This window comes from Mauremys reevesii, linkage group 5 (genome assembly GCF_016161935.1).
Source record: "Mauremys reevesii isolate NIE-2019 linkage group 5, ASM1616193v1, whole genome shotgun sequence".
NCBI lineage: Eukaryota > Metazoa > Chordata > Testudines > Geoemydidae > Mauremys > Mauremys reevesii.
The window spans coordinates 60,095,444-60,122,769 of NC_052627.1; the positions used below are offsets into that span (position 1 = coordinate 60,095,444).

The following is a 27,326-nucleotide window of genomic DNA, read 5'->3' on the forward strand; positions in this document are numbered from 1 at the left end:
CATATGCTGAATTTAGGGGGCGGCAGAAAGGGAGAACAGGAGAGGGAGCAGTCTTCCAGTACTAGGAAGTATCCAAAAAAGTTAATGCCGACATCAGTTTAAAAAAATGCATGACAAGGAGAATTCACAAACAAGTATTTTCTTATTATTATTTGGGGATAGGTCTGGGAAGTAGGATTATCTGCATATTGACTGAAGTGTGTGTTTGCTCCTGGCAAAAATGAACTCCACCACATTCCTAAATAAGAAAATGCTGGAGGAAAAGGCTCTATTCATCCATCACTAAGAGCTGCTATCCCTCTTCTTCTGGGAGACAATAAATTTTTGCTTATGGCACCAGGGGATATATTTTATATATACACCAGGATAAGTATATTTTAGTGGGGAAGGAGACATAAAGGATGCTTATTGGGGTTCCCTCTCCCTGTTAATATTTCATATTTCTTCCTCTACCTAAATATGTTTATGTAGCCACAGCAGAATCAAACAAAAAAACTGCTGCCCTCCTCTGTTCCTATAAGAGCATTACCTGGCTGTAAAGTGATTATGAATAATTTCTGGAATACTTTGGTTGAGGTGTACCTTCATGTTCCCTAGATAGGAAGAGCTCTGATTAACTTGACTGTACCTGTGTTGGTTTTTTAAACCCTCTTACATGTGCTTTATGCCTTGTCTGAGCTCAAGTATGTCAAAATACTTTCATTCGCCTCATAAATACACCTTTGTATTCTGCCTAATACATATAAACATCATGATCCATGTCTGAGAATGTTGGGAATTTTATTAGGTCCATAAAATTTTTTAGTTGCAGTCTAGTCCAATGAGTCCAAAATAAACACACAGAAAGCAAGAGTAACCATTTTTACCTACTTCTTTTCCTTCCCTTCCCCCCACCCCTTAATACCAGAGACGCTCTAAAACAACTTTGCCGCGGTAGTTTCTAAGGTTATTTCTCTTTACTATCTAAGTAAAGCAAGAAATAGGCAGTCTGAGCTGGAGGGAAAAGCAGCTGAAACTCAGCTATTCACTGATTTCTCAGGCCATTTTTACCCTCGAAGTGAAAAAATTAGGAATAATTTTTTGACAACTTTTTTTTCTTCCTTAGTGCTACTCTTGGGAAGCTAGTTGGTTGACAGTGCTTTTGTAGCACACTCAGCTCTGCAAGTGGAGGGAATGAATGACCACCGGGGTGAGATAGAAAAATGGCTCTTATGATAGCACAGAGTATGAACTTTTGGGCTACAAGGCCAGCCTGATGTCCTGTACAGATTTTTGTTCATGGACAATCCCCTCTTGCATCTTGGGGTCCCTCCCTCTGACTCTGGATGTAGCTTCTTGAGTTTCTTGGCACTCTTCTTGCATTAGCCAAAGAAGTCACTCAGTGTCAATTTTTCAATATATAGTGTCTCTGCACTATGTCTTCCCTGGAAAAAATTCCTACTTGCTAACACAGGTACAGATCCACCATTGATAACAATGACAAGCATCAGGGTGGAGAAGACTCCAGATGGCCACTGACATTTTAAGAACAGCATCATGGAAACCTGCTCAAGACTTCAAACTGCTTGAGACCCCAATCCTGCAAGCGGCTTGAAGAGGCTGCTCGTGGATAGTGTTAGCAGTGTTTGTCAGCATAAAGCAACCTGTTGGGGATCATATGCAGGGCCGCCCAGAGGGGGGGGGCAAGAGGGGCAATTTGCCCCAGGCCCCGTGCCCCACGGGGGCCCCCACCAGAGTTTTTCGGGGCCCCTGGAGCAGGGTCCCTCACTCGCTCCGGGGTGCCCGGCAAACTCTTGCGGGGCCGGGCGCAGGAGCTTCTGCCGCTCCCGGTCTTTGCCGGCGGGGGGGTCCTTCCGCTCCGGGGCAGAAGGACCCCCCGCTGGCGAATTACCGCCGAAGACGGAGCGGGACCCGCCGCCGAAGTTCAGCTCGGTCTTCGGCGGCAGGGGGCCCTTCCGTTCCGGGACCCGCCGCCGAAGTGCCCCGAAGACCCGCGGCGGGGACCCCCCCGCCGCAGAATTACCGCCGAAGACTGGGCTGCGCTTCGGCGGCGGGTCCCACTTCGGCGGTAATTCGGTGGCGGGGGGGGCCCCGCCGCGGGTCTTCGGGGCACTTCGGCGGCGGGTCCCGGAACGGAAGGGCCCCCCGCCGCCGAAGACCCCGGGCCCCCGGAATCCTCTGGGCGGCCCTGATCATATGGGTCCCCTGTGTCTAAAATTATTTGTGTGTATGCCTTTGTTAAACCTCTGTGTGGAAACATATTATGTTATGCCTAGACAGTTTAACAGAACCTCAACAATCATACCTCTTAAAAACATTCCAGAAGATGAGACAGAGTACACTTATAAAGTTTACAGACGATACTAAGCTGGAAGGGGTTGCAAGTGTTTTGGAGGATATATTAAAATTCAAAATGTTCTGAGGATAAATTGACGAAATGGTCTGAAGTAAATAGGATGAAATTAAATAAGTACAAATGTTCCTTACTAAGTAGAGTACTTTACAATCAGTTGCACATGTACCAAATGGGAAATGACTGCCTAGGAAGGAGTACTGCAGAAAGGGATCTGGGGGTCATAGTGGATCACAAACTAAATATGAGTCAACAGTGTAACACGGTTACAAAAAAAGCAAACATCATTCTGGGATGTATTAGCAGGAGTGTTGTAAGCAAGACATGAGAAGTAATTCTTCCACTCTACTCCAGTTGAGGTCTAAACAGTGTGAAGCATTGTGTCCAGTTCTGGGTGCCAAATTTCAGGAAAGAGTTGGACAAACTGAAGAAAGTCCAGAGGTGAACAACAAAAATGATTAAAGGTCTAGAAAACATGACCTATGAAGGAAGAGGGAAAAGACTGTTTGGTCTGGAGAAGAGATGACTGAGAGGACATAAAAGGTTGTTACAAGGAGGAGGGAGAAGAATTGTTGTTCTTAATCTCTGAGGCTAGGACAAGAAGCAATGGGCTTAAATTGCAGCAAGGACATTAGGAAAAACTGCCTAGCTGTCAGGGTGGTTAAGCACTGGAATAAATTTCCCAGGGAGGTTGTGGAATCTCCATCATTGGAGATTTTTTAAGAGCAGGCTAGACAAACACCTGTCTAGGGATGGTCTGCAGGGGACTGGACTAGATGACCTCTTGAGGTCCCTTCCAGTCCTATGATTCTATATTTTCTTTTCTGAGGTTTCCTTTTATACCTATCTGGAACATATTCCTCACTATACTTCTAAGGTTAAGGAATCAATAAGGATGGCTGTCAAGCTGGAATCAAAATAATGGCTCAGAGCAGCTCCAAAGGAACTATTTGACTATCTATCCAATAATTGCAGCATCAGAGCCAGAAGATGTTATGATGAATTTGAAAGGGAAAAAAAAATTGAGGCAAAACTAATTTTTAAGGGCCAAGACCAAAAGGGATTATTTGTTTATATAATGCAGCCATTCCACTTCAACATTCTTGGAGAATTATTTCTGGAATGCAATAATTGGCATGCTGTATGTTACAGTTCCCATTCTTGGTTTGCCATAAAGCTTATGGTTCATGCCGTGTGAGTAGAGTTAGGCAGTTTCCTTTTATCATTTAGGAATTTCTACAGAGAATAAAGATTTTAAAAAGTAAATAACTATAATTAACTACCATTAAGAACTAAATAAGATGATACTTATTTTTGATCAGAGCATCAATAGGTATTGCAGATGGGCTTAACTCTAGCAAAAATTAGACAAATTCTACTGAATGCTATGGGCTGGAATCTCATTTGCATTAAGGGACCTTAGTGTAAATGAGATTCAGGCTCTTTAGTTTTCCACGGCCAGATTACCCCTGGCCTTTGTGTTAGTGTCTAGGGCATGCAGGGAAGGCTCATGGAGCCACCTGCCCCTTGGATGCTCTGTGCAACAGACATTTGCAGTCCCTGAATTCAGGGGACCACAGCAACTACTCTCTCAATGTGTACCTGCAGGCACAAATTGCTGCAAAGGGGTAGGATGTAAATGTGCCCATCTCACCATACCCAGTTTGGCTCTACCCCATAGGGCTGTCAGTCAAACTGGGCTGCACCATCTTACAGCTAGTAGAGAGAGTGCAGTATATTCACTCCCCCTGGGTCTGGGTTGTTCAGAGAATGGTTGTGCCCCCTGGGTCACAATCCCTTCCAAGCTCCCCTGGGTTGATGAGGCTCTGCACACTACCTCATCAGAGCTGGGGCTAACTGCCACAATCTAGCTCGTAATGGGTAATAAAGCCTCTTACATTATTTTGCAATGCAAGTGCAAGAGCTCAAGCTGACTAGCTTGCCTTCCAGGGAACCAACCACAAAACAGAGACGCAAACCCACAGAAATGTTTTCTTTTCAGGGCTCACATTTCAGCAAGCTTTTGCTTATGTCAAGCTAATGTAGCCAAATCCACTGACGTTTCAGCTATGCAGCCTAAAAAATGCAAGTGTATTAACACAGCTCTGCTCACAGGTAGAGCAGCACTTCTAACCTTTGTCACCACTCGAATTTGAGCATATAAACCTTTCCCATGGCTAGCCTTCCTGCATATCTCTGGAAACTGTCCATATGTTACAAGACTGTCTTTTAGACTCCTAACACATGTAATGAGAGCAAATGAATGCTCAATAGTCTCAAAGAATATGGGAAAATACTTTACTAGTCTACCTCACCCCAAAAAATCTAACAAGCTTTCACTCTTGGAAAGGGTAATATTTTCTTTTGTCAATTACATTATATTAATTTTGTCTTTTACATTGAGAAAAGAAAGAGCAGCAGTCATCACATGTACCCTTTTAAAGGGAAAGAAAAACAGAAGGATCGCCTAGTGGTTAAGGAATTCCATGCTCTTCCAGATTTCTTGTTTCAGTGGTAGCCATGTTAGTCTGTATCTGCAAAAAAAACCCCAAAACTCGAGGAGTCCTTGGGGTTCCTTAGAGACTAACAAATCCTTAGAGCCCACAAAAGCTTATTCCCAAATAAATTTGTTAGTCTCTAAGGTGCCACAAAGACTCCTCGGGTTTTGTTGCAGATTTCTTGTGTTAACTTGGGCAAGTTACTTGGGGGGAAATTTTCAAAGGCATAAATGGCAGTTAAGCAAAAATCAATGGGCGTTAGATTTGTGTCTGTCATCTGTGCCTTTGAAAGTCTCCTTGTTAAGGTCGCTGTGCCTCAGTTTCTCACAATAAAGAGTACTTCCCTGCCCTCACAAGGTGGTTGAGGATAAATACACTACTGATTTTTGAGGCACTCAGGACATTGATATACCTAGATAGAGTAATAAGGTTACAAGCAGCAGGAGGCCAAATCCTGTAGTCCTTACTCTGTTCTCACTCAACTCATTGAAATGTGAGTAAGGGCTGAGCAGAAACTGACTAAAGACAGACATTTGAGCATGTTTAATTAATCAACATTTGATATGCTAGCAGAGTGCAGCAGAACTATTGCAGGAGAAAGCTAACTAGTTAGATCTTTATGTAACCATTGTGTTTTAAGGTGTCCTTCCATGGAGAGGGATAGTGTCTTCTATGTGGCATCTGTTAGTGCTGTTGTTGGGAAAGGTAACATTTAAGAAAGTTAGGAACTGCATCAAGGCTTTAATTTAAATTACTTTCACATAAATCAACAAGTGCTTGAAAGTTAATACAGCCTGCGGCAGAGCTACATGCAAGCTGAGACTAATGAGGGCTATATGACAAGGTACTTAGAGCATGATAATAGGTGAAGAAACAGGAAAATGAAGAGAGATTTAGCATACTGATCAAGTTATTTCTGTTTGGCTGTGTCAACACTGAGTGTCTGGTGCCAGAATAGGATGCGTGACTTTTGTCAGTTTAATTTAGACTGCTGTCCATGGCCCTAGTAATTTGTAGTCTTCCGTATGGAGTTCTGCAGTCAATCTCCTTCCTCTGCTCCAACACATAAGGAATCCTTTTAAAATTGGCCTTTCTAAAGACTTAGGAGGAAAAACAATGTTCCTAGCCCTTAAAGGTGTATTTAAAAAAAAAAACGAAAAAAACCTAATGAGCAACAAATGCTAGTAATCCTTGGGTTGCTTGTATCTCCAACCATACACTGAATGCAGAAAATATGAACTAATCATTGCCACTTATTCAATGTGAGAGAGTTTTTTATTCCTGGTATTGAAATAAGTAAATGAAATCAGCTCTCATGGTCATGAGATAATTCATCAAGAAACCTGCATGTTTGATCCCTTACCCCACTGATAATGCTAATTCAATTGTAATTTTATTTTAAGTGATGTCAGGAGCCCATTGAAGTCAATGGAAAGGTCCTTGGTGACTTTGGATTAGGCCCATCGTGCTTATAAAATCTACTGAAATGACAACCCTGAGAACCGAACATCCCTTTCTACGCAGAATTGTGATATGGGCCGTACAAGTTCTTGCACATAATCCCAGAGGCGTGGAGTGAATTCAGGGGTCATGCATGCATCCAATCAAAGGAGAGTATATAAAAGGTTGACTATACATTGGACCTGCTGTAGAACCCATAGTCACACCTTTTGACGTCCCAATACTGAAAAGTTAAGCAATATTATTGGACTGTTTCTATATGTGTGTAAGCTGATGATCATATTCAAAATCACATTTCAAACTACAAGGAATTATGGCAATACTTGAAATAGGCAAAGCAAAACGTTTGGAGCAACTTCTTTTTATCCTCATTTCCAGAATGGTTTTCCATTGTGACAATTTCAGATGTCACTGTCTAAACCAGGGGTGGGCAAACTTTTTGGCCTGAGGGCCGCATTGGGTTTCGTAAATTGTATGGAGGGCTGGTTAGGGGAGGGGGTCGTGGCTCATCCCCCACCTCCTATCTAGCTCCCCCCCCTGGGATTCCTGCCCCATCCACACCCCCTGCTTCCTGTCCCCTGACTGCCCATGGACCCCCGCTGCCCCATCCAACCCCTCCTCTCATTCCTGATGGCCTACCTGGGACCCTGCCCCATCCAGCCATCCCTTCTCCCTGTCCCCTGACTGTTCCCTGCTGCCCCATCCAACCCCCTGTCCTTCCTGACTGCCCCCCGGGACCCCTGCCCCCATTGAACTCCCTGTTCCCCCCGACCACACCGACCCCTATCCACACATATGCCCCCTGAGCACCACTCCAAACTCCCCTGCCCTCTATCCAACCCTGCTGTTCCGTGCCCCGTTACTGTGCTGCCTGGAGCACTGGTGGCTGGCGGTGCTACCATCACACTGCCCAGCTGGAACCAGGCCACGCCACTGCCGCTGCCACCACGGAGCACAGAAACCGGGTCAGGCCGGGCTCTGCTGCTGTGCTGCCCCAGGAGCTCACAGCCCCGCTACCCAAAGCATTGCACTGGTGGTGGAGTGAGCGAGCTGAGGCTGCGGGGGAGGGAGAACAGCAGGGGAAGGGCTGGGGCTATCCTCCTGAGCCAGGAGCTTGGGGGCCGGGCAGGACTGTCCTGCAGGCTGGATGTGGCCCGTGGGCCGTAGTTTGCCCACCTCTGGTCTAAACTCAAAACTGCTTACAGTGTTATAGATGGCTGTATAAAAAGAGCACATGTGAAGGAAAGGGGTGCCAAGAAGATCACCAAAATCTCAGTGAGAAGGGTTGGCATGTAAATGTTAATGACCCCACAAGGCACCATGAAGAAAGGAGATGTTTGTCCAGGAATTCAAAACTGTAGATGAGGTTGCTGAGAGCAAGATTTCCAGGGGAGAGAAGGGGGAGAAGTATAGCAAATAAAGATATGCAATGCAGTACTGAAAAGTTTGAGCCTTCAAACAGTTCAGTAAGGAAATTCCAATTTACAAGTCATTACATTAAGGCTAAATAACGAGGAATCCTTATAGCACCTTAGAGACTAACAAATTTCTCCTCATCGTTTTTGCTGATCCAGACTAACACGGCTGCCACTCTGAAACCTGTCTACATTAAGGATAATAAGTGCAAGGGTAAAAATCTAACCAAGAGGATCTTGAACAAATGAAAGAATTGTACATAATACTCTGTAATGCTGTTAAACATATAGAATGTTGTTTTAACAAGGATAGGGTCAAAAGGTCAAATCTGTGGGTCAGGTTTGGCTAACTTGCACTTGGGAGGTGTGTACCTCAGCTATTGAGATGAAAGTGTGATAGGCTGCGTGAGTAGTTCACAGCTAGCTACAATCATAGCTGGAATGATTTGGAGTCTTTCCTCTACAAGAAGCGACCAAATGGATATGTTTGTTCATTCACAATAATCCCTAATGCCTACAGTGTTGAAGTTCCATAAGGATATTTTTGCTGGGTTAACTATGGTATCTCCATTACATTTGGTAGTGGTACTTCTTTCTGGAACAAAAATCCATATATTATTGCTTATACTTTCAGTATATCTAAACTAGTCACTTTCCTACACTCTCACTTCAGTTCAAATTCTTTGGTAGTAGCCAGTGCAATAATAATTATGAATCAGACATTGGTTTTAAGGCTTACAGACCTCTTTCATAAAGAATCAGTTTTCTCAACCATTTGCAATGTTCATCCATCTATCACATTTAAAAGGTAGCTAGACCATCTACCAGGGACTTTCCAGGCACAAATACTGTATTATGTCTGTGGATTTTATCTCATTAGGTACTAAGTAGTGTTTGACAAGTCACTGGCACATAATCCAAGTCTTTGCTATTTACCAGGGGGTTTGAGTGGTTTGTGGTCAGTCAAAAGTTTAAACAATTCGATGGAAGAACTATTTTGTAAATTTTTCACATGCCTCTATTACAGTGAGAGGCTCCTTAGTCTGAGCGGAATGATTCATAGCATCAGTGTCATGGAGCAGTATGCAACTGTCTGACCACCATGTCCATGCTATTGTACTTTGCTAACCCATGGCTACTTAGAATCCACAGTTACAACAGTTGGCTGATAGACATAGTAGAAGGTAAGTACATCACAGACTGTAGGAGTTTCACTTCGCTGAATACTTGTTCTTGTATTGTGCTCAAATACCAGGTGCTTTCACTTTCTAGGAGTTCATTCCAAGGATGTATTGTTGTAAATCATAACCTAGGATTCATTTCATTTTAAAAATGGCTTCAAGAGCTTGCATGAACTTATTATTTCCTTAATGGATTTCACGTTCATTGAATCTCTGGTTTTATGCCTAGCTTGCTTATACTATGCCCCAAGAAGCCTACTTATTTCTGACACAGAGGCCATTTATATTTATTGAACTTTAGACCTGAAGACTTGGTTGTTTTCATAAATCTAGACAACCTTCTACCATGCTGTTTGTTTTTTTTTAAATGGGAATATACCAGGACAGTGTTCACACAAACCACTACCCCTTTCCAGGTGCTGCGGTAGTTCTATCATTTCCTTTGGAAGACATTAGGTGCAGTAGCAATGCCAAAAGGAAGTCTGCAGAAATATTACCATCCAAAAGGCATACTGAAAATAATTAATCTGGCGCCATTTGGGTGTAAAGCAATCTGCCAGAAACCACTTGCGGAATCTAAAAGGGAAAATACTTGGGCATTAATCTTGGAAAGATGTCATCCAATGTGGGTAGGACATATTTCTGTCCAAAGTGCTCTGTTGAGCTGATTCAGGTCAACGTGTGTGCTGACTATTCCATTTTTTTATGTCTATAAACACTGGTACACACAGAAGAGATTTCAGAGCCCGCTAAATGGTAACACCACATCTAGCCATTTAAGCGAACTCCTCTTTTACTGTAGGAAGCGTTAAATTGAAATTGCTGTGACTGTCTAGTTGCTATAAGCAGTTATGCCATCACTTAGTTTAGGGAATCATCTGCATAGTCTTATTTCCTCAAATTCTATGATGTTCTATTTCTTCCAGCCAGTACCCAAGTGCCATTGCCACAGCTACACCCTAGCTTATCAAGATTCTACTTTTGGACCTCTGGAGGCATATGGCCTATATTTCCTGTAACATTATAGTTTTGCAGCTTTTGGCCCACCCACAGATATTTACATTCACTAATCACTCCAATATGCCCCAAACACTTCCTATTCATTTTTCTCGCACATAACTAACTTAAACTACAGAATCTCTCTCCTTTGTGCCTTCCTACCCCTGAATGCCATGCCTTTGCCTCCCTGTAAGTCTTTCTGCTGCTTCTCCCTCTGTTAGGGTTGCCAACCCCTGAGGACTGCCCTGGAGTCTCCAGGAATTAAAGAATAATCTGTAATGATTACGTCATAAGATGAAACCTCCAGGAATACGTCCAACCAAAACTGACAACCCTACCCTCTGCTTCTTCAAACCCAGAAAGCTACCATCTGCTTGTCCACTGTCCTACTCCAAGCTCTGCTGAACTTCTGCCTTATCTCTATGTTGAGGAATTCTTGCTTGCTTCTTTAACTGCTTCAGTGAACTGGGCAGACACCTTTGAATTATCCAAAATTACTATTTTGTGTCAGAGGATCCTGCAAATACAGATCCCATAAGATACCGGAGAGAGAGAGACATTTTTCCAGCTATGCACTAATCCAAAATGTAAAAAAAACAGCTACTTCTATGCTACCTAATTGCCTGCTTTATTTAGATTTGGAATTTCTCACAAACCTCTCTTGTTTATGCTAAATTAAACAGTTCTTTTATACCATATGCACATTTTACCGGGTTGCTGTCCACTTCTGCACATCACTACCAAATATAATAAACATCGCGGGTACAATACTGGTCTCTGGAGTATCTGACTATTAATTCATATTCTTTACTAGTCTTTTTGGGGGAAGATCCTGCCTTTTTGTGCTCCCTGTTTGTTTCACACTAGAAGGTGGAAGTGTGGGGGTCACAATACTAGGATCTCATAGAGGGAGTTCACACCCTCCACACATACGTGTCTAGCATTCAGGGGAGCTTTGAAGACTGGCTAGTGGCAGAGTGATTGTGGATTCTGTGGCTTAGCACTAGTGAATCCACCAGGCATCCCACTCTGCTGAGGAGTGGATATGCAGGAATTGAAGGGTACGTGATGCATAGTATGTTGATTTAACACTATCTGCTGATACTTAACCAAGCATACTATGTTCTGTGTGTATGCTCAGTCAGTTTCACTAGACTTGGAAGTGTTCCTTAACTCCATTTCTGAAGATAAGCATGTGCATAATACTACACTGCCTTTGCAATTTTTAAACTACATAGTCTCATCACCATAGAAGCAGCATGAATGAGTGGAAGGGGCAGGAGACTGGGACCTTAGACACCTGTAGTCTATTCTCTGCTCTGCTACTGACCTGCTATGTGCCCTTAGGGATATCATTTAAATACTTTTGTAAAGTACATCTGAAAAGGCTTGCATTAGAGTTAAGTATGACTATTATTATTATTTGCTTCAGTACCCTAAGGAGAATGCCATCTGGTGCTGGTGTTTTACCGAGTTTGAAATTCACAATTTACTCCATAATTTCATCCACAGTCTTCAAACCCTTAAAGTCAGGTTCTGATTTCCTCTGTAATAATAGCAACGTCTCACCCCCAACCCTGTAATCTTCTAGGGGAAAGAATGATGCAAAGAATTAATTTAACATTTCTTTGACTTCATCCAGTAGTAGATTGTCTCCCACCGCCTTCTGCCTTGTAATATATTTAAATATTTCTTCATTGTTTATCCCTCTTTAGCAGATGAGAACATTAAAAAAATACCAGCAAAAGTGATTCAGCCAGAGAATTTACTAAGCACAGGATTATGGGAAGGACACCCATAATTCTGCATACTCTTGATAGATGGTTCAACCAAAGCAGTTTTCTCTTTTCAGAAACATTACAAATGAAGGCCAGGATTTTCAAAAGAGACTAATGATTTTGTATGCTCTGTTTTTGGTTGCCCAAGCAGAAACACCTTAAAAGGGCCTGATTTTCAGAATGTACAGACCACCTATCTTCTGAAAATCAAGCACTCTAAGGTGTCTCAGGTTAATGGCCCCTAAAATCACTAGTCACTCTTGAAAATCTTTGCAAAGCTCGTAAAAGTATGCCAGGGCCATTAAAAATTATTTTGAATCTCAGATCTGACATTTGTTTAAACCCTAAAATAATAGCACCACATTCTAATATATTTTTTGTTGTTGTTGTTCATATGGGGTATGCTTGAATTTCAGTGGGACACCTCACATGAATAAAGGAATTAGGATTTGTCCTTGTGTATGCATGTCTCCTCACATGTGTCAAGTGAGCAGGATTTAGCCTGTGTACATGTATATAAGCATACATGAAAGGTTAGCTTACTAATACTGAGGAATTGTTTTGAACATACAGACTAACATAGTGTTTGGTCCTGGAAATAAGAGGCTGAAAAAAGAAATAGAGAATTGAATCATTACCATCTTTCCTCAGGTGTGGGATATATTTTCATCTTAATGCATATGGATACAGACATCAAACTCCCTCTGCACAGAAATAGGAATATAGAAAGAGTAAGAAATATGAGGCATGATACCAGACAACACTAGAGAGGCAAAGAGCTCTTATCTGAGTGTGAGAAAGGAGATTGTTTTGTTTAAAAAAGTCCTCCTAGGAGACAGATGAGGAAGAGAAAAGTTCTAGTGATTCCTTTCTGTGCCTGAGACTCATGGCAACCTTGGACTCCATACAGCACAAATAACTCTGAGAGCAGTTTACTGTAAATAATGTAGCATGAATGCATACTTTTTTATGGTCCATACCACTCCAAAAACATCAGTTTTTTTCCTAACTATATTCCTGTTCTGCACAAGTTAAAATTGCTAGTGAATTGAACTGGAAACAATTAATTTTAGGTGGTGGTGGGGGGGTTGTTTTGTTTTTTTTAATTAAAAAAAAACTCCAAAACTTTTGGTAGAAGTGCTTGTACTTGTACTCGACCACTTCCAGAATATAGACTCTTACTCTTGTTTCTATTTAGCACTAAGTGTAAGATCAACGGAGCATGCATCTGAAATGTCATTTCAGATGGTATCTGTCTCTCTGGCCCAGATTGCCTTCTCCAGTGGGAAAAGCTGTGGGAAGGGACATTTTGCAAGGAAGACTCCATGAACTTCTCATGGAACCTCATCGCATTCTCCCACCAGCACTCCACTGTGGAAAATCTGCCCCTAAGCCTCTGTCCTCTTCCCCCACTCCTAACCCCAATGGCTTATACCACTCCCTAGCAGCAGGGCTCCATTAGAGCTGTGTTACTAAGTCTTCCCCATGGCTGCAGCATGGGACACTGGGGTGAAAAAAATTACTACAGCCAGAGCTGCATCTTCCACGTGGGCAGAAGAAATATATGACTAGCTGACAGCAGTAACTGATAGTGTGTGTATGTGTGGGAGAAAGTTTGGAGAGGTAGCTTCAGAATGTCTATCTGTACAAGTCACTTAAACACCTCAAATCCAATTCTCTATCACATCACTTTCTCCCTGCAAATACTTTTGAAAATGAGATAGACCAAAATCTTCGCCATTATAATATTGCAGAGGGTACTTTTAAACATATATGTTGGGACATTGCTAGAATAAAAGGTTTTGAGGGAAAAAGACAAAATTGGTCAGACTACTCCGACGAATTTAGGCCAAATTTTGTCCTTGATCAAGAAAATTATTAAAGATAATTAAACACCATAGAACTTGATCTTATGTAAATTGAACTACTGGGGATTAAATAATTCTCAAATGAATAAGTAGATCCTCTTGTTAAATTCGGACAGTCACTCAGCATTCATTTTAAAATGACAAGCCAACAAATATGGTGTACTTGCTATAAAGGACCTTATGAGCATGAAACACAAACATATGCAGTATTTTGCTATCTGACCAACATTAATTAGTATTTATGACTCAAATGAGGGTGCTGCTAAAACAAAGATTCCTTTGCAATGGTGACTTAATATTGCTATTTGATGTTTGTCTAGAAATTTGTTGTTTATGTTTTACTTAAGTACTCATGTTCAAATTCTGTGTTACACTGAATTTCTGCTCATGCTTTTACTTGATTCTCTTTTACTAGTTATATAAATACAAAAATAAAGCTTTTAACAAAGTACAAAAGAAAACTGAATATTTACAAACATTTTAACTTGAAAGAATTGAGAAACAGTATACCAACTACTAGGTTTTTTCTTATTACACCTTTGCTTTTTTTGGCAGTTAGCTAACAATACTCATTTGCAAGCCTTCATTTTTGCCAAAGGGGAGATAGCAATTTTAGTAAAGAATCACACAAGTGGTGCTAGTAATTTCTACAATTCAGTACAAATATTTTTTGTACAAAATCTGTCATTTGCAACTTAAATTTAAGTTAATCCTGATATAGGTGCATATAAAATCTAATACAAATAGACTTGAATGCAGTTAAAAATCCAATCATCATGCTCTGGACAGACCATTACAAAACAAGGTTCCAATTTCATTAATTTCATTTGGTGGCCCCTAGTTCTTGTATTATGGGAATAAGTAAATAACTTTTCCTTATTTACTTTCTCTACGTCACTCATGATTTTATATACCTCCATCATATCCCCCCCTTAGTCTCCTCTTCTCCAAGCTGAAAAGTCCTAGCCTCTTTAATCTCTCCTCATTTGCGACCCGTTCCAAACCCCTAATCATTTTAGTTGCCCTTCTCTGAACCTTTTCTAATGCCAGTATCTTTTTTGAGATGAGGAGCCCACATCCGTATGCAGTATTCAAGATGTGCGCATATCATGGATTTATACAAGGGCAATAAGATACTCTCCGTCTTATTTTCTATTTCCTTTTTAATGATTCCTAAAAGCCTGTCTGCTTTTTTGACTGCCACTGCACACTGCGTGGATGTCTTCAGAGAACTATCTGAGATGACTCCAAGATTTTTTTCCTGATTTGTTGTAGGTAAATTAGCCCCCATCATGTTGTATGTATAGTTGGGGTTATTTCTTCCAATGTGCATTACTTTACATTTATCCACATTAAATTTCATTTGCCATTTGTTGCCCAATCACTTAGTTTTGTGAGATCTTTTTGAAGTTCTTCACAGTCTGCTTTGATCTTAACTATCTTGAGCAGTTTAGTAACATCTGCAAACTTTGCCACCTCACTTTCTACCCTTTTCTCCAGATCATTTATGAATAAATTGAATAGGATTGGTCCTAGGACTGACCCTTGGGGAATACCACTTGTTACCCCCTCTCCATTCTGAGAATTTACCATTAATTCCTACCCTTTGTTCCCTGTCTTTTAACCACTTCTCAATCCATGAAAGGACCATCCCTCTTATCCCATGACAACTTAATTTACGTAAGAGCCTTTGGTGAGGGACCTTGTAAAAGGCTTTCTGGAAATCTAAGTACACTATGTCCACAGCATCCCCCTTGTCCACATGTTTGTTTGACCCCTTCAAAGAACTCTAATAGATTAGTAAGACATGATTTCCCTTTACAGAAACTATGTTGACTTTTGCCCAACAATTTGTTCTTCTATGTGTCTGACAAATTTATTCGTTACTACTATTTCAACTAATTTGCCCAGTACTGACGTTAGACTTACCAGTCTGTAATTGCTGGGATCACCTCTAGAGCCTTTTTTAAAATATTGGCATTATAATTGCAGAATTGGCATACAAATATTGTGGTACATAATTGCAGAATGCAGTCTTAAAATAATTATGATATTTTTTAATAAGGCCAAGTCCAAGGGGTTGTTCTGAATAGTTGGTCCAATGGCTTTATTGTTGCATGAACAGGAATCTATTACTAATCTGAAAGTTGTTGACAATCTTTTCAAAGACACTTTTTCCATGTTTGTTTTTTATTTTCTGGCTGAGTTAGTATGTATCCCGTGAACTTTCTCATAGTTCTTTGCATTCACTGCAGTGACATCTATGGTGGAGGGAGAGAGAGAGAGAGAGTTTATTAATCACAGGCTCCCCTCCTGCTGAATGTAGTCAAGAGACAGCCTGTGACACATCTAGCATCTGTTTCTGCTTTATAGATCAATGGAAACATTAAAGGAGAAGATATTTCTCTGTTCCATTCAAAAGCAAACGCCAGCAAGTTTTGAGATCCAATCACTTGCTGTTGGACACCAAGAATTTTCTTTGGTTTATTATATTTAAAAAAAAATGAGCTGCCAGAAAGTCATCAGAATATACGCTGCTTTTAAATGACATCTTTTACAGGCATAAAACTACCCTCCGGTTATCAACAGAAGTCTTGCCTGCTCGTGGGAGTATGAAGTGCAAGTTTAGGATAAATCCACAAGTGCACACACCCACCAAGTCCTGATCAAGTGGTGGTGGTTTCTGCTTACAAGGCCATATGGAATCCATGGAATAAATTCTTGCTTCAGAGGACGTAAAGAAAATGTAATATTTAAATTCAAACAAAGGAAAAAAATGCACGTCTCTCTCTAAATTATCTCCGTCTTTTCTGACAACCCTACTGAGCGTGAGAAAAGGGAGATTTCATGTCTGCATTCCCTCATTATTACAAATAGATGGGAGCACAAGGTCTTATTCTCAGGTATGGTGTGACTGTACTTCAGGTGTGTTGGCAGCTTTCCAGCTACAGATTTGCCCTCTGTCTGGGAAACAACGGCTGCCTATAAACAGGAAAAACATTTACGCTATTTTGATCGGGAAAGCTAATCTGTGGCTACTCGTTCAGCAACAATGAAACACTTCAAGACTTTCTTTCATCTTATACTTTGGTAATGTGTAAAGAAAAATGTACAGTGTCACTGAAGGATCTGTTCAGTTCACATGTCTGGGTATGTGCAGGAGAACTGGCATCTTTTGAGCCATACTTTCTTAAACCCTCATCCTTTCGAGAGGGAGATACGGTGCATGTAGACTTTAAATAAATTACTTGGGGAACTGTAAATTTAAAAACCTAGGGCTAGATCCTCATCTGATGTAAGTTGGTATAGCTCCAGTGCATTTAATCTAGCAGATGGGAGACATGACCCTACTGTGTTCAGGGATCTGCAACTACCCTGTACAGTACACTACTCTCTGGGCTTCCCCTTTTTCCTGCCAACATTGTTCAGCCTTTAAATGCTTTGACTCTATGGCTTCACCTGAAGGATAAAGAAGCAGTCAGCACCCAAAAATGTGAGAGTTAATTATGCAATAAGCAACATTACCAGTGTAAATTTAATTCCACTGGAATTTCTGATTGGCTTATGTTAAATGTAGAGAAGTCTTTGCTGTTATGTGCAGCATGTCAACACCCCACCACCACCCCTGCACCGGCCTGCTGCCAGCATGCCAAAAAAGAGTCTGTGGGGGTGTGTGTGTGTGTCTCCGTAGCCTGCCCTAATTATGCTCCTACATGAGGCCTCTGAATAAGAGTGCAGTCAAAGACCGTCTCCGCAATGAAACAAATATCCTAGCACACTGTAGAAAGTCCTGCTGCTTCTCAGCCATAGTTGATGGCATTAGAAAGGAAAACAAACAGTCTAAGGATAATTTATTAGCTTCTATGCTTAGCCTTTTAGCCAGTCAAGGAGCAAACTGTTCTGGTTTATTAGGTGCTATGATGGCACTATAGGAGAGTGAAGTCCCCTGTTTATTCATTCACATAACTTTTACAAACCAGACACTGCAAGATTCTCAATAAAACAGCATCTTTTGAATGTGCCTCATCTTAGAGTGGTTTCTCTCTGTCAAACGCTCAGAAGATATTTCAGACTTCAGGCCCATTTCATCCTAAATTTCTTCCTCCTTTATTAAGACTGTCAACAAGGGTGCTGTCTTGTGGGACCCCTGCCAGGAGTGCCCTCCTGCAGCACAGCATGTGCCCTGCCTCAATTTTTGCATTCAAAGTCCCCAGAAATTGTTGAAACTGTCTTCCTGAGTTTCATTTGTTATGAGTCACATGCACCTAAACCATAATAACACAAGTCCTAATGATCTATCAGCAACCAGCCCCAGCATCTCTCACCATGCTCCAGCCCTCTCTGGACTTCTGGTGTCAGCTCTGTCCTGCTCTCAGCCTTCAGTCCTTTCTCACCTTCTCTGGCCTTGGGTCTCTGGCAGGAAAGGCCTCTTCAGCCTTCTGGCACTGGCTTTGGCTCTTGAAGGTCAGCATGCTAGCACCTTCCTTCTGATCTCTGCAGCTTTCCCCAGAAGACCATCTCCAGTCTCCTGACCCTCAGGCAGCTCTCACCTGCCCCCTTTCTGACCTGACTCCCTCAGACTGCTCCTCACAGGGTCTCCTCCCTCTCACATTCTTCCTGATCCTTTATAGTCCCAGTTGCTTCTCCATCCTTCTGTTCTGGCACAGTGGAGCTGGTCCTACTTCATTTACAGGGGCCTGTGACAGGTGCCAGTTGTGACTGTTTTTCCCCCAAGTAAAATAGATACTGGATGGAGACCACACACTCCTTTCATTCAGGACACCAACTGCCATTGGCTGATAACAGCTTTTAAACTCCATTACTAACCTGGGCAGGGCTAGCGGTAAAAGTGAAAGATTCCATGTCCCATTACCATTGCCCCAAGAGTTCTCATTAAAAATAATAGTGTGCTGGTCTACATGTGCAATGTCAAAATGTGTTACATGGGTGAACTGGTCTTCTCACGCAGTCCTTGTTACTGTGGTGAATTTACAGCTCATATAGGGTATCATACATGAGGTATGCCAAATACCCATTGAAATAAAAAACAATATCCATAAAGGAGCAATCTCCATCTGGTGTTGCTGCCTTGCAGATAGTTATTGGCTGAACAAAGGCTACAGGAGAAAACCCTGTACCTAGTCTGAAAACGTTAGGTGGTTGGCACTGTAACTCAGCTCTTTCTTCAGGCAATGCCTGAAGCTGTGCTGTCTTCCAAACAGGGCTGCCCGGGGTGGGGGCAGGGAAGGGGCAAGCGGGGAAATTTTCCCCAGGCCCCTATGAGAGTTTTTCGGGCCCCCTAGAGCGGGGTCCTTCACTCGCTCCGGGGGCCCCGGAAAACTCTTGTGGGGCCTTCCACTCCGGGTCTTCGGCGGCAATTCGGCGGCAGGGGGTCCTTCCGCTTCGGGACCCGCTGCCGAAGTGCTGGGTCTTCGGTGGCAGTTCGGCGGTGGGGGCCCCCCACCGCCAAAGACCCCAGGCCCCCTGAATCCTCTGGGCAGCCACTTCCAAACATCTTGGTGTCCAAGCCTTTGGATCCAGTCAGTATCACTAAGGTGGCAGAGAGGGATTTGATCCTAAGGCAAGCCTCTGCCTTCTTATTTTCATTGCCCAGATGTGTATGCCAAAGGTGCAGGTACAGTGGTCGCTCTCTTCAGACATGTTGTTTGGAATGTGAGGACAATGTGCACCAGTACATTAAATGGCCCAAAGGAGGTCAATGACTCTAGGAAGTCTGCCATCATCTACAGAGAGCTGGAGAAATCTGACACTGACATGGCCATTCTCTCTGAAACCAGACTAGCTGACAGAGGTTCTCTATACAAGACGAATTGCACCTTCTTTACAGAGTAAAAAAAAGAAACCAGACCAGTGTCAACATAGGGTGGCTTTTGCAGTTAAAAAACTCATTAGCATCAAAGGTCAAATTTCCTGTTGCAACATCAGCATGTATTTATATCGCTAAGAATATCTACTACAGATGGCATTGCCAATATCATCAGTATAGATGCTCCAACCCATTCCTGCATTTCTGAAGAGGAGGATTTGTTCTATCAGCAACTCTCTAACATCATCAGTAAGCCACCATCAGAAGAGCGACTCTGTCTGCTGGGAAACTCCAGCGCTAGAGTTGGCTCAGATCATGAGGTGTGGCCACTGTGCACTGGCCATCATGGAGTGACAATGGGCAACAACTACTGGAGCTCTGCACCCACCGAGGACTGTGCATTAGCAACACCTACTTTGGAAGTTCTCATGGAGACACCTTGGCTCTGGACACTGGCACCAAGTGGATTTAATTGGCACCCGCAGAAAACACCTACAGGACGTTCTCCATACTTGTAGTTTTCACAGTGCAGACTGTGACATAGACCATGTGCTGTTATGCTGCAAAATCAGGCTTTCACTACAGAAATTCCATCGTAACAAACAAACCTCTTGCCCATGCATTAACATCAACAACACAAAAGACCAAGGAAGGTGTTGCTAATTTACTATGACTATCAGAGGAACTGTCATTGATTGCACTTTCCCTGAATGCTGATGCAGCATGGAACACTCTCTCACAATGAGTGTCTATACAGCTTCAGCCATTCCTTTTGGTAAAAGGATTGTACAAGCAGATGTAATACTAGGAGGAACACTATCACAAACTTGATTCATGTAAAATCATTATTTCGGAAGCGGTGCTAAATGTAATCCTCAGGCTTCTGAATATCAAAGAACTTGATATACAGCCATCTAGAAATGAGCTTGAGAAGGCAGTCACCTCTCTAGTTTCAGGAAAGGCAACAGCAAAAGATGGAATTCTAGTAGAAGAAACAAGGACAGGCTGTGCTTAAATATCTGCACAATATCTTGCTTGGAGGGAAGGAGGGGTACTGCAAGATATGAAGAATACCATTATCATAACACTGTATAAAAGTAAAGAAGATAGGTGTGACTGCAACAGCTACAGATGAATCTCTCTCTCCTTAGTGTTACTGGCAAGGCATTCGCATGGGTCATTCTCAATAAGACTGCAAGTTCTTACTGAACGTACATATCCAGAAAGTCAGTGTGGCTTCTTTGCCAGTAAATCAGCTGTCGACATGGCCTTCACACTAAAGCAACTGCAAGAAAAGTCTCAAGAACAAAGAGAACCTCTCTATATAACCTTTATAAAGCCCACAAAAACTTTTTCACCTGGTCAGCTAAAAGGGCCTCTTTCAGTTGCTAGGGAGAATTTGGCTTCCCCCGATGCTTCTTAGTTTCATTCCATCCTTTCATGATAGCATGAAGGCTGCAGTGTAGGTGATTAATCTGATAACTTTGAAATCTCCAGCAATGTCAAATAAGGAAGTGTTTTGGCACCAATACTCTCTCTTTTTGGTATATTTTTTCTCTCTGCTGATTTGGTCATGATTTCTCATCTAGAACAAATGCAAAATCAGATGGGTAAACTCTTCAATATTGCATGTCTAAGAGCAAATAGCAAGGTTAAACTTCTTTTTGCTGACAACACCGTGCTTGTCACACACAGTGAAGAGGAATTCCAGAAACTTTGCAATATCTTTGTGTTAGCTTGTGATGAACTTGAACTGTCTGTCTCAGACAAGGTGTGTTGTCTGCAGAAGTTTTAGTAACTGACATTATGCTGGAAATTGTGCAGAAGTTCTGCTATTTAGGATCAACTATATTGAATGACCTATCTTTAGATGACAAGCTTAATTCTCACATCAGAAAGGCAGCTACCACATTGATGAAGCTGACCAAGTGCATGTAGGATATCAGGAAGCTAACACTGAATCCCAAGATACAGGATCCCAGATGTGTCCTGAGCATGCTGTTTGTATGGTGGAGAGACCTAGGCCACCTATAGGAGGCATGAGAGAAGGTTAAACACTTTCCTTACCTGCTGTCTTCATATTTAAAATATAGTGAAGTTGGAAACCAAAGTTTCTGAGATTTGAAGTACTTGATTAGGCCTGGCAGTTTTGTTTTTTCACTAATCTGTGTTTAAAAAGTCTTGGCTGGCTCAGTCATCTGTACCAGATATATGATGGATACATGTATGGAGAAGTATGGTGCTTCAAGGCCACTGGGATGACCTAAGCTCAGGTTCATGGATGTTCATAAAAGGGATTTGAAAACTTTTTTAACATCTGCATTGCAAGCTCAGAAGAGGCAGCTAGCAACCAGCTACACTGGTGGACTGTGCTTCACCAGGGTGCAAAGAGGTGGTTGAGAGAGAGAGAGAATGTAAAGAAGAGAGCACAGCGCATCTCAAGTGCTGGTTGTGTGTCAGTTTCATCTTCTGGTGCTGGGCTTGTGCCTACACCATCAGTGGCAAGGACTGCCACCTGAAAACTGGACTTTTTAGCCACTTGCAGTGCTGCAGCATAACACATAGTAACTGAACTGTTTTAGCACTAATGCTATTGTCTTCCAAGACATGCTTGCTGTCTGACGTGAGAGGGGCAGGGAGGCTTAACTCTGTTACCAAAGCCAATGGGTTGGCAGATGGGCAGATACTTGAAAGAAACCAGACACAGGGGAGTCTGGCCTCTTGGAAACCAGCCATTAGTCACATAAGTGCACCTATAAAATATCTGGGACCAGCCAGTTCACCCGAAAACCCAGCATGTTGAAGGGCCTGGACCAGTAGCAGAGGCCTACAACTGTCAGCAAGAAGAGACTGGGGCTGTGTACTGGTAAGAGTTTAGGATCTTCAAGAGACCCAGCCACACCCAAAAAAGAAGAATGATTTAATGGATTAAGGAACAGGCTTGAGCATTTGGGGACTTGAATGATCTGTTGTGTGACCTTGGGCAAGTCACTTCTGTTTCACTATCTGTAAAATGGGACTAATGTAAAGCAATTTACTTTGTAAAGTGCTTTGAGATTTTCTGATGAAAAGTGCTATATAAGAGCTAGGTATTGATTATTTATTATTATTCCTGGCTCTGGCATAGATTTCTTGTCTAAACCATAGTTACCCAAACTGTGAAATGTGGATAACGATACCAACTTCCCTCACTGAGTAGGTGTAAAGCCAACTCCATTGATAAGTATCCTAAGATGGAAAGGGCTATGAGTTCCACAGTAAATGTTGTTGTTGTAGTAGCATCCTGGAGCTCCTTAAAAAGCCTGATGTGACTGAAAATTCAGTTAGACAGCAGGGAAAACAGCTGGGATGAGGAGCTATCTTTTATGAATGGCGTCAGGGTCAAACGATTCACGGTGAATAATTTATCTGACCTTTTTCTTCAAATCTATTTTGTAAACTTACTTGTAAATATTATTTTCCATTGTGACTAGCTCTAGAGTTGATTTCAGTAGGATTTGGTGACAATTCAACAACTTTTACCCATCTAAATACTAGTTGTGATGTTGTTCTGTACACACTCACACCATCTTAATGATTCCTTCGTGAAGTGTGTGTGGTTGAAAAATATGTTTAACATGGTCTGCTGCTCTCACAAGGACCTTGAGTTGTTTGGCTGCCATTGTGCACCAGAGAGTAAGGTCTCCCACAAATGTAAGCATTGGTTGTGGAAGTGCAGCTCCTTTTGAAGAGTGGGTGATCATTAAACTTTGCTTTTTTCTCTAGACCATCTTTTAATCACCACTGAATGACCTTATGCATTGCAGAGTAACATTGACTTCAGACTTCTTTCTTAAAAGTCTGCACTCAGACCATATTTTCACTACTTGTACAGCAAATAGCTTTCTAATAACATTATTTTAAGGGACATCTAGTGCCTGTGAAAAATCTCCTCATTAACAATCCTGGAAAAAGGAAGATCTTTGTTTCTGGGAGAAATACAGTCAAGGCAGCAGCAGGTCATGCTTCTTCATATTGCCCCACCAATGTGTGTCTCAAACATGGTCCAGAAAGGCCTCAGAATGTCCAGTGGTAGTGAAGACGGGGTGAAACCCTTGCTCCGTTCAAGTTAATGGCAAACACCTATTGATTTCAATGAATCCAGGGTTGCATCCTTTGGGTCAGCTCAGTCTTATCTCTGCTGAGACTGTCTGCAAGACAGCTAATTCATAACAACTGTAATCTTTATAAATCCTGGCCCAGAACCACCAACTCCTTTCACATATATTACCAAAGACATGTCAGATACTCAGTCTCCACCAGCATTGTTGTATTTCAGATAACTGTGAAAGATCCCACTCTGTATCCTACTGACAATACAATGTACTATCTACTCCCCAGTGTCTGTTTGCTACGTAGCTTATGTAGCTATTACCTTAATATAAATGAGTCACAGGTTTGCCTTGATTCACTTGCTTCTTGCAAAAAAAGCTATGCAGTATTACAATAGTGTATTAATATTGGAATGTTTCATTTCAAGAACCACATAAGTTCCAGGCACCTGGTGATGACGACAACAATATCAACTCATCTGTTAACTCACCAGATTTCACAAGATGAACTTGAACTTGGTCAGATCTTGGTGCTCTAGGAAGTGGTGCTGGTGATTCAATAGAAGGCACTTTCCCCTTTGGAGTCATGTTGAACCAAATGACTCAACACACTATTGGAGGGGCACTATCTGACTGACTTTTGGATGAGTTCTCAAACCAAGATCCAGACCACCTGGAGTTATTAAGGATCCCATGGCCCTTTTTTTGAAAGGATTATATGCTAATTTTGGTAATTTCACGAAGTTTTTTTCTACCTAAATTCCCCTGCAGGTTGAAATGGCAGACAGCGGGAGTGGTGCTAATCTCCAGCAGGCACTGTGAACATCACCCCCCAGAACCACCCAACTCCAGTTGTCAGCAGTCAGAAATGGTAGTTCCCCAGGTCCATAAGCCTGCCTTAGCAGCTGGCAGGAGCAGCAATACACCCCCAGACCCAATCCAGAAACAGAGAAATTGGTAAGTAGACGCCTTTGCTGTACTGAAGGGAGAAGGAGCAGGGGATGAATTAGACACCATGGGCCTGATTTTTTTATGTTAATTGCATGTTCAATAACCATAATTGTCATAGCTGCAAAGTGTCACTCATATGGCGAGACGGTCTCTGCCCTCACTCTCCTTTCTGACAGCTGAAATACCATGCATCAGCAAGGCAGCAGGGCAGAAATAGGACTTCCTCTTCAGCTTCTCCTCTCAGCTACTAGATGTTACTTGCAGAGCTTCTGAGTGGATAGACACAGCGGCGGCTCCAGGCACCAGCACAGCAAGCTCGTGCCTGGGGCAGCAAGCCGCGGGGGGCACCCTGTCGGTCACTGTGAGGGCAGCAGTCAGGCTGCCTTCGGCGGCTTGCCTGCGGGAGGTCTGCAGGTCCCGCGTATTTGGCGGCGGGTACACCGAATCTGCGGGACCGGCGGACCTCCCACAGGCAAGCTGCCAAAGGCAGCCTGACTGCCGTGCTTGGGGTGGCAAAAAAGCTAGAGCCGCCCCTGGACAGACAAGCCGTTCTCCTCCATTCTCTTCCCTTTTTCACAGCTTCCTTGTTCACACTGTGCCTCTCAGTGCAGCATAGTGGTGCAAAAAGTGGGATAGATGCCTAGCACTAATGCTTCCTTGCCCTGAGACGCAACATATCACAAAGCGGTGGTCAGGATGTGAGGCATGCAGGAGCAGAGGGCTTACAAAGAAATTCAGGGAGAGAAAGGACTCAGGGAAGGGGGAGGAGGAGATTGGATCACTGAGGGAAAGAAGCCAGTGGCTAAATAGCAAATGCATAGAAAGGGACAGGTGGCAGGCTGTGAAAGGGACAGGAGTAAGGACAAAGACTGAGAATAAGATGAGGAAAAGAAAGAGAGAAACCACTGTAGGCTAAATAGGGATAGCTAGTCTTGTAACTAATGCACAGGACTGAGAATCAGGACTCCTGGATTCCTTTCCCAGCTCTGCAGGGGTGGCTTTAGACATTTCGCCGCCCCAAGCACGGTGGCATGCCGCGGGGGGTGCTATGCCGGCCGCCAGGAGGGCAGCAGGCGGCTCCGGTGGACCTCCCGCAGGCATGCCTGTGGAGGGTCCGCTGGTCCCGCAGTCCACTGGACCCGCGGCTTTGGTGGACCTTCCACAGGCACGCCTGCGGGAGGTCCACCAGAACTGCCTGCCGCCCTCCCCCGCGGCATGCTGCCCCAAGCACGCGCTTGGCGTGCTGGTGCCTGGAGCCGCCCCTGCAGCTATGCCATTGACTCAGTGTATGAGCTAGAATCTCCCCATGCCTCAGTTTCCTTTCTGTAATGGAAGGTAATAATATTGGCCTACTTCCCAGCATCTTAAATATTAGTCTTCATTTATTACTATTACAAAGAGGGAGATAGGTGGAAGCAGAGAACTTTCTCATTCAACACACTGCCTTCTCACTTCTCCCTAGATCTCTGTTAAAATGCCAGTGTTCATCCCAGCTACTTGTGCTGTGCACTGGGTTAAGAAGTTAGATCTTAATGCGGGGCCTGAGTGCTGCACAGAGGCTACTGCATTGAAACGAATAGTTCCCTAAGTGCCTTCTTCACAAACGAAGAAAATACATTTGCTGGACATTGCGCCTGGTCACATTTGACAGAACTTGGTTTCCATTCTCTCTTCACCAAAAGGGTTCTAGTTTAATTACAGCATCTGAAGGGACTGTGGCATTTTCCTCATCATGTCCCCACTTCTGTTTGCTATTGCATTGGCACTCTTGTTAGTGGCACTTAAGACTGACCTAGACATAGGACACAAAAAAGGTCTGCTGCACACAGTCACTGTTTTATTGCTGTTCTAGCACCTTCAACAATCTGCTGCACGAGCTTTAGGCTGACTTTGCATTTTTTGGCCTTGATCTCTGGCTTTAAAGGTAATTAAGATAATTCAGAGTTCACACCCATCTCCCTGAGGGATTTGTTTAAAATACATGTAATGCGAGTTTTAAGGCTTTCTTTTGACTGGAAATATTTGGAAATGTTCCTCTCCACTGGTTTTAAAAGGTGTCATTTTTTTATGAATGGTGAGACGTTGATTAATAAAATTCCGAAAGCATTAACTAAACTGCGTAAACTCCAACATTTTATTATTATGATTTGTGAAAATAAATGTAATAAAAAAAATTCCCAGCAGCTCTGTTAAATTGTATCCTTAGCAGTCTCCCTCCTGATAGAGTTACCAGATGTATTATAATGCTAGACACAGGGCCATTTGCTATTTTCTCTTGGGGAAAGCAGGAGCTTTGGCTCCGACTCATGATCCTTCAGCTTGTGAATCTATATCTCAGATACTTCATACACTAGCCTTCACTTTGTGAGGGGGAAGGGCTATTCGCAGTCTCCATGCTCTAAAATATCTAAAAGGGTCCCAGATTATTTTGCTGGTGCCTTCCCTTTGTCCAGCGCTCCTGATACAACTAGAGAAGAGTTAACAAGACGGTGATACAGTACAGACCCGTTTACGCATGAATCTGCTTAACGCGCGGTAGCGCCATGCCTCCCCGTGCTACCTATTTAACATGCGAAACTTGTTAATACGCGGTACAGGAACTTGCTATGTAGCACTACAGATTTGCTCACTAACTCACTGACATAGAAATTGACAGGAAGTGCGGAGCAGAAATGTGTTGTACGTCTTTACCACCGATGGGGGGGGAAGGGGCAGCAATGTTAAAGCACTGCCCTAGCAGCGCCTTAAGGATGGTCCTTTGTCGTGGCAGTGCTGGGCCACTGATGGGGGTGGCAGGGGAAGGGGGGAGGTGGCAGCAACATTAAAGTGCTGCCATGGCAAAGGTCCCTGCCCTTTTTACACCCCCCGGGCGCTGATGGGCGGGGGGAAGGCAAAGGGAGCAGC

The 27,326-nt window shown here is 42.9% G+C and overlaps 1 long non-coding RNA gene across 1 annotated transcript in view; it reads left to right on the forward strand.

Moving 5' to 3' along the window:
• LOC120405546 overlaps positions 1-26,429 on the forward strand; it is a 58,800-nt gene extending 32,371 nt beyond the window's left edge. The window contains exons 2-3 of the long non-coding RNA XR_005598656.1: positions 24,243-24,428; positions 25,885-26,429. This is a non-coding gene — a long non-coding RNA (uncharacterized LOC120405546). The remainder of the gene's footprint in view (positions 1-24,242; positions 24,429-25,884) is intronic.
• Positions 26,430-27,326: the final 897 nt, after the last annotated feature.